This window comes from Lemur catta, chromosome 1 (assembly GCF_020740605.2).
Source record: "Lemur catta isolate mLemCat1 chromosome 1, mLemCat1.pri, whole genome shotgun sequence".
In the NCBI taxonomy this organism is placed as follows: Eukaryota; Metazoa; Chordata; class Mammalia; order Primates; family Lemuridae; genus Lemur; species Lemur catta.
Window position 1 is genome coordinate 108,700,333 of NC_059128.1, and position 9,237 is coordinate 108,709,569.

The window sequence follows — 9,237 nt, forward strand, 5'->3', positions numbered from 1 at the left end:
TGAGTTCAAATCCTGGCTCTTCCTCTGTCCCCTGGGTCATCCAGGCAAGTGACTTCACTCCTGGGGACTTGGTTTCCTTATCCTTAAAATGGGCATAATCACTGCACCAACCTTGTTAGGAGGATCCCATTTAATCCGTGGAAAGTGCTCCCAGCAGAGGCTGGCACATTCATTCATTCATTCATTGAGGCTCTACTTTGAGCCCCAGGACATCACAGGGAACAAAGCCGCCGCCAAGAATCGCCGCCCTCGTGGCTGGGGAGATAACTAAGTAAAATAGTTTAGTTAACACAGAATTTGTTAATCAAGAATATTTTGTTAATATAGAATAACAAGGCGGAGAGGCAGGAGCAGGGAACGGGGGTTGCGTTTCGTTTTTCTTTTTGGAAATTCGCAGACAGAGCAGGGAACTGGGAGGCCATTTATTGAGGGCAGTCTTGGGGTTAGACCCTCTCTGACCCCCAGGAGTGATTTGGGGCGAGTGAGGTCACTTTTCTGATCTCGGTTTCTGGAAAATGGTTCTGAGAATCAGGAATCCTGCAAGGGCTCCCGCGCCGGCAGCTGATAATAATATTATTGTTATTATTACTGATGTTGCTGGCAGATGAAGAGCGCCCTGGGGGCGGTCAGGAGCCCACCCTGGCCCCCACTCCCACCAGGGGTCTTCTCTGGAGAAGGGGGGTCCCGCCTGCCCAGCCACACAGTGGCCTGAGGGCTGGGGGGTCTCCCGGCCCCCCGCAGGGGTGAGGGAGGGTCGGGCCCGCTGCGGGGCGGGGTGACGAGAGGGGTGGAGGCGTCGGCTCCTGCCCCCCCACCCGCGCGCCCCCCCTGCTTAACGACTGCGCCGCGGGCGACCTCGGCTAATTGATCCGCTAATGGGCCCCGCGCCGCGGCCGGGCCTAATGAGCCGAGGACGGGGAGGGGAGGGTGCAGGGGCGCGGGGGAGGGGAGGGGACGCGTGGGGAGAGCACAGCGGGGGGAGGGGGCTGGGGAGAGGGAGGGGAGGACAGAGACAAGGGGTGTGGAGGGGGAGGGGTGCGGGGAGAGCAGAGCAGAGGGCGGGGGGGGGAGGGAGGGGAGGACGGAGCGGGAGGGGAGGAGGGGCGGGAGGGGGAGGGGCCGGGAGGAGGGGGGAGGGGCAGCGATGCTCCCAGCTCTTCAGCGGGGAGTGGACGGGAGGGAGGGGAGAAGGGAGGATGGGAGGGGAGGGACGCAGAGGGGACTGGGGGAGCCCATCTCTGCCTGACTACCCCGGCCCCTCTAAGACCCTGTCCCTGCTGGGGGCGGGGGGGGTCCCTCCTCCAAGGCCCCGCCCCCTCTGCGACCCCACCCGGCTCGCAGCTCCTCCCCCTTCCCCGAGGGAATTGCCAGCGGTGCAGAGAGGAGGTCCCCTGCCCTGCCTGTGCCTCGACTTGCCCATCCACCCAAAGGTCCCAGTGTCCTCAGTGTCGGGGAATCCCACGGGCGCCCACTGACTCTGTCCCTGCACAGCCAGCCTGGGGACTCTAGGGTCTGGGATGCCTCAGTGCCCCCCAGGGCCAGGCTGGCCCCCAGGCTTCTGGTGTGGCCGCCAGGGCTCTGCAGGGGCAGAAGGACAGACATAGGGTCCCCCCTTCTGGCCCCCATCTGCAGCCAGGAAGGAAAACACCCTGGGAATATGAGCTAGAACTGGGAGGTGATATTTTAAACATTCCCAGGTGGGGCCAGCCAGGTAGCTCTGCTGCCTGGGTTACCTGCGTTGCCTCCCTCCTGCACCGTGTGTGCCCCGCAGGAGGCAGCCTTGGAGGGAAACATAAAAGCTGCCCTGCAGTGCTGGTGCAATTAGAAAGGATCTCACTCTGTCCCCATTGCGCAGATGGGAAAACTGAGGCCTCAGGAGGGGCAGGAAATGGCCCAACGTCACAGAACAAGGCAGGGCCCCTGCTGGGTCACTGGAGCAGCTAGACTGAGGAAGGTACAGTGAATCACAAAGATGACAACAACAGCAACCCTGTGCCACACCAGCCTTGGCCAAGTGTTTTCACTGCATCTCACAATTCTCGAAAATGCCGTGAAGGAAGGGCTATTGCACAGACGGGGAAACTGAGGCTTAGAGACTTGAAGTGGCCACACAGCTGGGGGAATCTGGAGTCTTTGAACGTGAGAAAGTTCAGGAATTGAACGATTTGGTTTAAGAGAAAGGAGTTTCTGGGCCCAGTGAAAACAGGTGGGGAATCTTGGGCGCCTGTCGGGAGCCATGGCAGGCACTTGAGCAGGGGAGGCGCCCCACTGTGTGATGACTGACATACTCCAGGGGACACTGAGGCGCCAGGCTGGAGGGGAGACTGAGGCAGGAACTTAGGAGGAGGCCCCTGTGCTACTTAGATGTTTTCTGATGTTAAAAACTGCAGGTGGGAACCAAAACCAGCCCAAGCCACTGCCTGGCCAAGGACCCCGAGACCTCTCCAGGGCGGCCTCTGTCTGCCCTTCTGATCTCTCCAAGGTCCCCCTACCTTTTTTTACAGTAATATTTCAGTTTATTTAAATCACTAAGTAGAATATGAAAGCCACTTGGTAGCTGGTGCCAGAGAGGGGACTTCGCCGCTAGGTGTGTAGTGAGAACAGCTTCTACCCAAGGTCCCAGGAGACTTACAGAAAAGGGACAAAACACTCCTATTAAGCAAATAAAATGCATGTTTCAAACCGATGATGCAGAATATCCCTCTGCCTCCTGGGGTCTCTGAGTCCCTGACTCCTTGGGTTTGTGTCTCTGACTGGGTATTTGCCTCCTGTCCCTGTGAGTCCCGGCTCTGTGCCTCGGTCCCCACCGCCCCCACCTGGCAGCCGACCTCCCCCAGCAATGCTCTCCCACCCACCCAGGGCCCCTGGCTGTTGCTGGGAGCCTGCCAGGCCTGGATTCCACCCCTGTGCCCCTCCTTCCTCCCAGCCCTCCCTCCCTCCTTGTCCCTGCTCTTCCTCCACTCTCTCCTCCTCCCCTCCCCCACCCTCTCTGGGATCCTGGCCTGAGGAGGAGCAGCGCCACGGCCACGCGCTCCTACTCCACACTGTGCCGGCCTGCTGCCTACCCGCTGGGCCCCCAGCTTGCCTGGCTGCCATGGGGGGTGGCAGGGGAGGAGGGGGCGAGCAACCTGGCACTAGGCCCCCTACCAGGCCTGGGATTCTGGGTGGGGGCGTCCCTGGGAACCCAGAATGGCAGCAGCTGCAGAGCACCCACTGTGAGCACGTGGCTGTGTGACCCTGGGCAGCTCCCTGGGCGTCTCTGGGCCTGGCTGCCCCCAAGCCCAGCAACCGCACCTGGGGGGCAGGAAGAAAAACCTACTGGAACAGTATAGGGCCTTTCCTTCCTAGGTCCTGTATTTATTGGGTGCCTGCTGTGTACCAGGCTCAAGTTGGGTTCCAGGGAGCCAGGCAGAGCCCGCTTTCCCTCTTGACCCTCGTGGGGCCCACAGAGTCACAGGGAAGATGGCAAAAAAATAGGCCAAGATAATTTCACAGATCATCAAGTGCTACGAAGAAAATTCCAGCCGGCGCAGTTGACAGTGATGGGGCTACTTGGGTCTCTCTGAGGAGGTGACATTTGAGCTGACACCTGGACAACAGCAGGACCCTCCTGCGGGGAGATGGCTGTCAGGGAGGAGGAGGCAGGACCGTGCCTATTCTGTTGAGGTTCCCAGACCCCAGTTTGGAGGGCCACTGGAAGTGTGACACCCAAGATAGAGCGAGGTCACCAGCCAGCCCAGTGGTAACAGCAGCTGCAGGTTGCGTTAACCAGGGCTGGCTGCCCTGGGGTAGGTGACAGCACCCACCCCCTTTCCCAATGAGCAGACCTGGGCCCAGAGAGGACCAAAGGTCCCCCAGCAAAGCAGGCACTGGAAGAGTAAAATTCAGACCGGGCCACATCTGTGCTGTGTCTCCCGGGGGCTGGGCGAGTCTGGGGTCCAGCAAGGCCCCCAGGCCAGGGAGGGTAGCGATGGAGACAGCGTCTGCAGGATGCAAGGAGGGGAGCCTCCACTTGGTAGGGAGGAGGAACGGTGGCATGGGTGTCTGGGGTTGGTGCAATGACCAGAAGACACGAGGCTTTAAAAATGGGGGTTCTGTGGAGTGCCAGCTCTGGCCCCACTAAGGCCACTTTGTCTACTGAGCTGTGACATCTCAATAACCCCAATTTATGAGACCACAGTGACTCAGCCACAGAGGTGGGATTAGAACCCAGACTTGTACACCAGTTACACTGGGTCTCCCACGATAGTGCCACCTCTGAGATCTCGGCTGACCTCTATGGGCCCCACGGACTGCTTTAGCACTGGGCAGGCAATCAGGGGACCTGACACCCTGCCCAACACACTGGGTAGCCTTGGTGAGGCTCTGTCCCTCTCTGTGCTCATTCATTTATTCTCTCAATAAGTACGGTGTAGCCGGCCCTGTGCTGGGTGTGGCAGACCATAAGCACAGAGGCGAATACACAGTCACAGTTCCAGGAGCAGCAAGGCAATGGAAGGAAATGCAGTGGGAGAAGCTGACCAGGTAGGAGGGTGGCCAGGCAAGGCCTCTCTAGGATGCGATGTTTGATTCTACACTTGAAAGAAGAGAGGGGCTGGCCATGGTCCAGGCACAGGAAACAGCAAGTGCAAGGGTCCTAAGGGCAATAGGGAGCTATGGAAGGTTCTTGAGTGAGGGAGGACCAGGATCTGATTCACATTTTAACGGGTGATCAAAGATATGGGAGGAATGGAGAGTGCATAGCCCAGATGTGGGACATGAGGTCAGGGTGGGAGAGGGGCCCTGTAGGACATGATGGGTGTACAAATGGCTACCCCTTATTGCACATTTATTATGAATTATTTTAAGTACTTTGTAGGCCTTAACTTACGGGGCTCCACACAGCCAGGCCAGGGGTCAGAGCTCAAGGCTCCTCAGACCCAGGTATGGGCTTAAGGTTCCATCTTTCTTGTGTTCCCTTTAGTGATCTAAATGTACTGCTCTAATGAGGCAACTTCTATGCATTCTGCAGAACCCCAACATAAACACCCGCCACCCAGTATCTAGGAAGCCTTCCCAACTTCCTACGGCAGGGACTGGCTCTGGCTTCCCTATCCCCAACCCTCTCCCCCCCACTTGCCCCCCAGCTCTGGGGCTGTGAGTGTTCTGTTGTACCCCTCCTCCCAAACTCCTTCAGTCTCCCTGGCTGCTGGCACTCAGAGCAGCAGGGAGCACTGGTTCCATAAAGGTCTTGTGCAACAATGTCACTGCACAGGTGCATAAACTGAGGCCCAGAGAGGCCCCCTCCAATCTCTCAAGGTCGTGGGTGGGGGGCGCTGTCCCCCCACGTTCCTGGGGGGCAGGAAATGTGCATGTGATTATTTTCTGTGAGGGGGGCTCACAGCCAGGCGTAGCAGGGAACTGAGCCTCCCAGGTCACCCGCGAGCCCGGGGCCGGCGGGAGGGGACAGGCTTGGCTGGTGGCCCGGCAGCCCGGCCGGGGGGGGGGGGCTGCAGGCAGAGGTTGGCGGTGTCGGAAGCCAAAGGCTCGGCCTCCCCGAGGGAGCCGCGTTCCCGGCCTGGGTCGGATCAATGGGCTGTAATTATACCGCGCCGGGCCCGGAGCCGGCGGGCGGGGGAGCGCGGGCCCGAGCGGGACCCACGTTACTTTGATTGACAGCCCGCGCCGCCGCCGCGCGGGAGCTTCTGGGGATCGTAGTCTTTCCCGAGAACCCCAGCTCCTCTCCAGGCTGCGCGCTCAGGGAAACCGAGGCACCAGGCCCGACACCCTCCCCCCCCCCCCACCCAGGCCCTATTCTCTCCCATCTGACCTGGGGACAAAACTGAGCTGAAGGCAGGAGCCTCCAGGCTCGGCTCAGAGTCTCAGCTCTTGCCCCCGCGTCCAGTGTGACTCAACTTCCTTTTGCCTCAGTTTATACATCTGCGAAATAGGGCGAAAGGCACATCGTGGCCCTCGCCAGCTGGCCAGGCTGTTGCAAGGCACCATATAGGACGAGGGACTTTTGTTTTAAAGGGGTGACTCGCTTCCCCCCGTTTTTGGATAATAAAGGAGCCGGGACCCCTCATCCAATCCGGCCGGGCTCCGCCGTCCACGAGGGGCTCAGCTTCCCTAAGGGCTGGGGAGCCGCGCTCGCCCTACCCGCGCAGGGAGCGCCTAGCCGCCTTCCGATTGGCCCAACCGATCCTGTCGCCTCCTGCCATTGGTTGCCGGTTCCCTGTCTCCTCATTGGCCGGCGCCCATTGTGACGTCACGGACCCATGTGGGAGCACCGCGCGCGGATTGGCTGGCGCGCCCGACCAACCAGCGCGGAGAAAGGAATTTCCACAGTAGCTGGGGCGGCGAGGCTGATTTAAGGTGGTCTGAGCAATCGGAGGTCCCAGCGCTGCTTCTCGGCTTTTTCCTTTAAAAAAAAAAAAAAAAAAAAAACCACATCCACATCATAAAATCCCAGCCAGAAACCTGGGGCTGAGCCTCTCTGCACAGGGGGCCGGGGGCGGGGGGGGGGGGGCGAGACCTAAAGCTAAGCTAAGCTCCTTTCCCCATCTTGCAGCTTCTCCCCACAGGTTGCAGATGGGGAAACTGAGGCCCAGAGAGAGGTGCAGTACGAAGCCCTGGATGGCAAAGGGGAAATCTTCGCTGTGACATAAGGGGGTTGAGCTCGACTCTGCCCGGGCTGTAACTCACGCCTGGAGGGTTTTCTTTCTACTCCAGCCGGATGTGGCATTTGGGGGAGTTATGGAGTGACAGGCTGCCAAGGGTTCCCTATCATCTCTCAGACTGCTCTGGGCTGAGCCTCCCCCAAAATCCACCCGCTGCTGTTCAGAGCAAAAGCCCCTCCTTCTTGGTAGATCACATCCACCATGAGATGGGGCGTGTGTGTGTGTGTGTGTGTGTGTGTGTGTGTGTGTGTGTGTGTGTGTGTGTGTGTGTGTGTGTGTGTCGTGTGGTCTTGTGGCTTCCTGGGCAATCCACAAATTTGAATCTGCCCTGTTCCTGTGGAGTGTGCCTGGCTGAGGGATCTAAAGACTGAGGGGTGAAGATCCCTCCTCCAGGAAGCCGCCTCTGAGTCACCAAACAGAGCTCCAGGTTCCCCTCTCTGGGCCCCTTCAGCCTTAGGAACCTCCTGTCCTGGCTCTGACGTTGGGCTGGGTGGCCCTGGAGGGTAAGAGTTCAGCTCTGTCTCTCCCACCTGTCCTGGGAGCCCCTGCCTGGTGAGGCCTGGGCCTGGGTCCTCTCCAGGGCGCTAGCATCTTCCCGCAGGAGAAGGTGGCTATAGAATAAACAGCCATTTATCTCCCAACCGTCAGGTGGCCTGTGTTACTGTTGGGGGTGCCGTGGGCAGACAGGACGCTGGGGGGATGACTCTTGGAGATGTCTTTTGGGGCTGAAGGAACAGACTTTCTCCAGGCAACAAAGGAGAGGGAGGGAATTCCAGAAAGAGATAACAGCCCAAGAAAAGGCCCAGAGAAAGGACAGGAATTAGGTAATCTGGGCGCTGTGGCTGGAGCAGGGGGCGGGGTGTGGCCCGGGGGAGGGAGGTGAAGCTGCCAGGGGCCAGTAGGTGCAGGGCTGCCAATGGCAGCCTGCAGAGCTGAGAATTGGTCTCCAAGGCAATAGGGAGCCATGGGAGGGTTTTGAGTGAAGGAGGGCCAGGCTCAAATTGAAGGTCACGAAAGCAAAGTCTGCTCAGAGGAAGGAGGTGGCTTGTGGTTCAGACTTAGAGAGGACAGAGGGCTGGTCCTGGTCTGGGGAGGGGGCTATGGAGGTGGGAGGAGGGTTGCACGGCAGGCGGCAGGGAGATAGGAGGCCAGGCTGAGGCTCTGGCTTGGACTGTCAAGGTGTGCTGTGTGTGGCCTGCTGGGGAAGGAAAATGCTGAGCCTTGAGGGTCTGGAGGACATCTAGGGGAGATGCCCAGTTGGTGGCTGGACCCACAGGGCTGGGTCTCAGGGTGGGAACCCAGGGTGGAGCCAGGGCCTGAAGCCATCCTCATAAAGGTGATCAATAAAGCCTCCAGGGGCATATGGTGTCTCAGAGCCTGGGCAGCCAGAGGTGTGGGTCACAGTGACATTCAGGTGACCGGGCTAAGGAAGGACAGAGACCTGTGTGCAGAGAGGAAGGAGGGTGGCCAGGGCAGGACAGCAGTAGGGAGGAGGTGAAGCTGCTCTGAGGTTCCAGCAGGAGCCCCTGGGCTGGGCACGGTGGCTCCCACCTGTAATCCCAGCACTTTGGGAGGATCGCTTGAGGCCAGGAGTTGGAGTCCAGACCAGACTGGGCAATATAGCAAGACCTCATTTCTAAAAAAAATAAGAAGGAAAAACAAGGAGCTACTGAGTTTGAGGAGTCAGGAACTTTGGCCAGTGAAGGCCCAGGAGAAGATACGGGGTGGAAAGTGGCAGAGGAAGGGGTGCCACTGTTTGCAACTCATGTTGTCCTCCCAGGGGACTTCGCAATGCCAGGAACCTGGCATCACGATCCCTTGGCAATGTGGAACTGCGGAGCTCCCTGTTTCTTAGAATTTCTGAGCCAGTGATTTCTGGTTTTAGCTGGACCAGCTGTTTCTTCTCCTCTCTCCACTGCCTGTTCATTTATTGAGCACTTACTGTATGCCAAGCCCTGCAGGGACCAAGCCAGGCTAAGTCCCTACACAGCCTTAGTGAGGGAGACAAGAATTGAACAACCTCAGAATAAACATATTCATGTAAAAAACAAAACAAAACAGGAGAGAGAGAGAGAGAGAGAGAGAAAATAGGATGGAGTGTTTGAAAATAACAGGGTGGATGGCGAAAGCTGCTTAAATGGGTGGTTAGAGGGGGCCATGCTGAGGAGGTGACATTTGAGCTGAGACCTGAATAGTGAGAAGTAGAAGAACAGTGTTCCAGGTAGCAGGAACAGCAATTGCAAAGGCCCTGAGGTTGGATTGTGCCTTATCAATCTCTGACTGCTCCTTAAACGCTCTCTCTGTCCACACAAACAGTTCCCTAATTCCCAGGCTGCAGTCCTTCCGGGCCTATTGGTCATCCCCACAAACTCAGAGAGGGCAGCAGTCTGTTCTCCACCCACCCTTGTGTTTCCAGCTGCCTGGAAGGATGCCTGCTAGGTAGTAAGCACTCAGGAAATACCTGCAAGCTGAAAAACAAAGCGTTTCATGTCGATAAGGGCTTTTGTATCCCTTCACTCACTCTCCCACCAACACAGGTCCAAACATTGACACAGGGTTCCACAGTGCATGTTTGTTG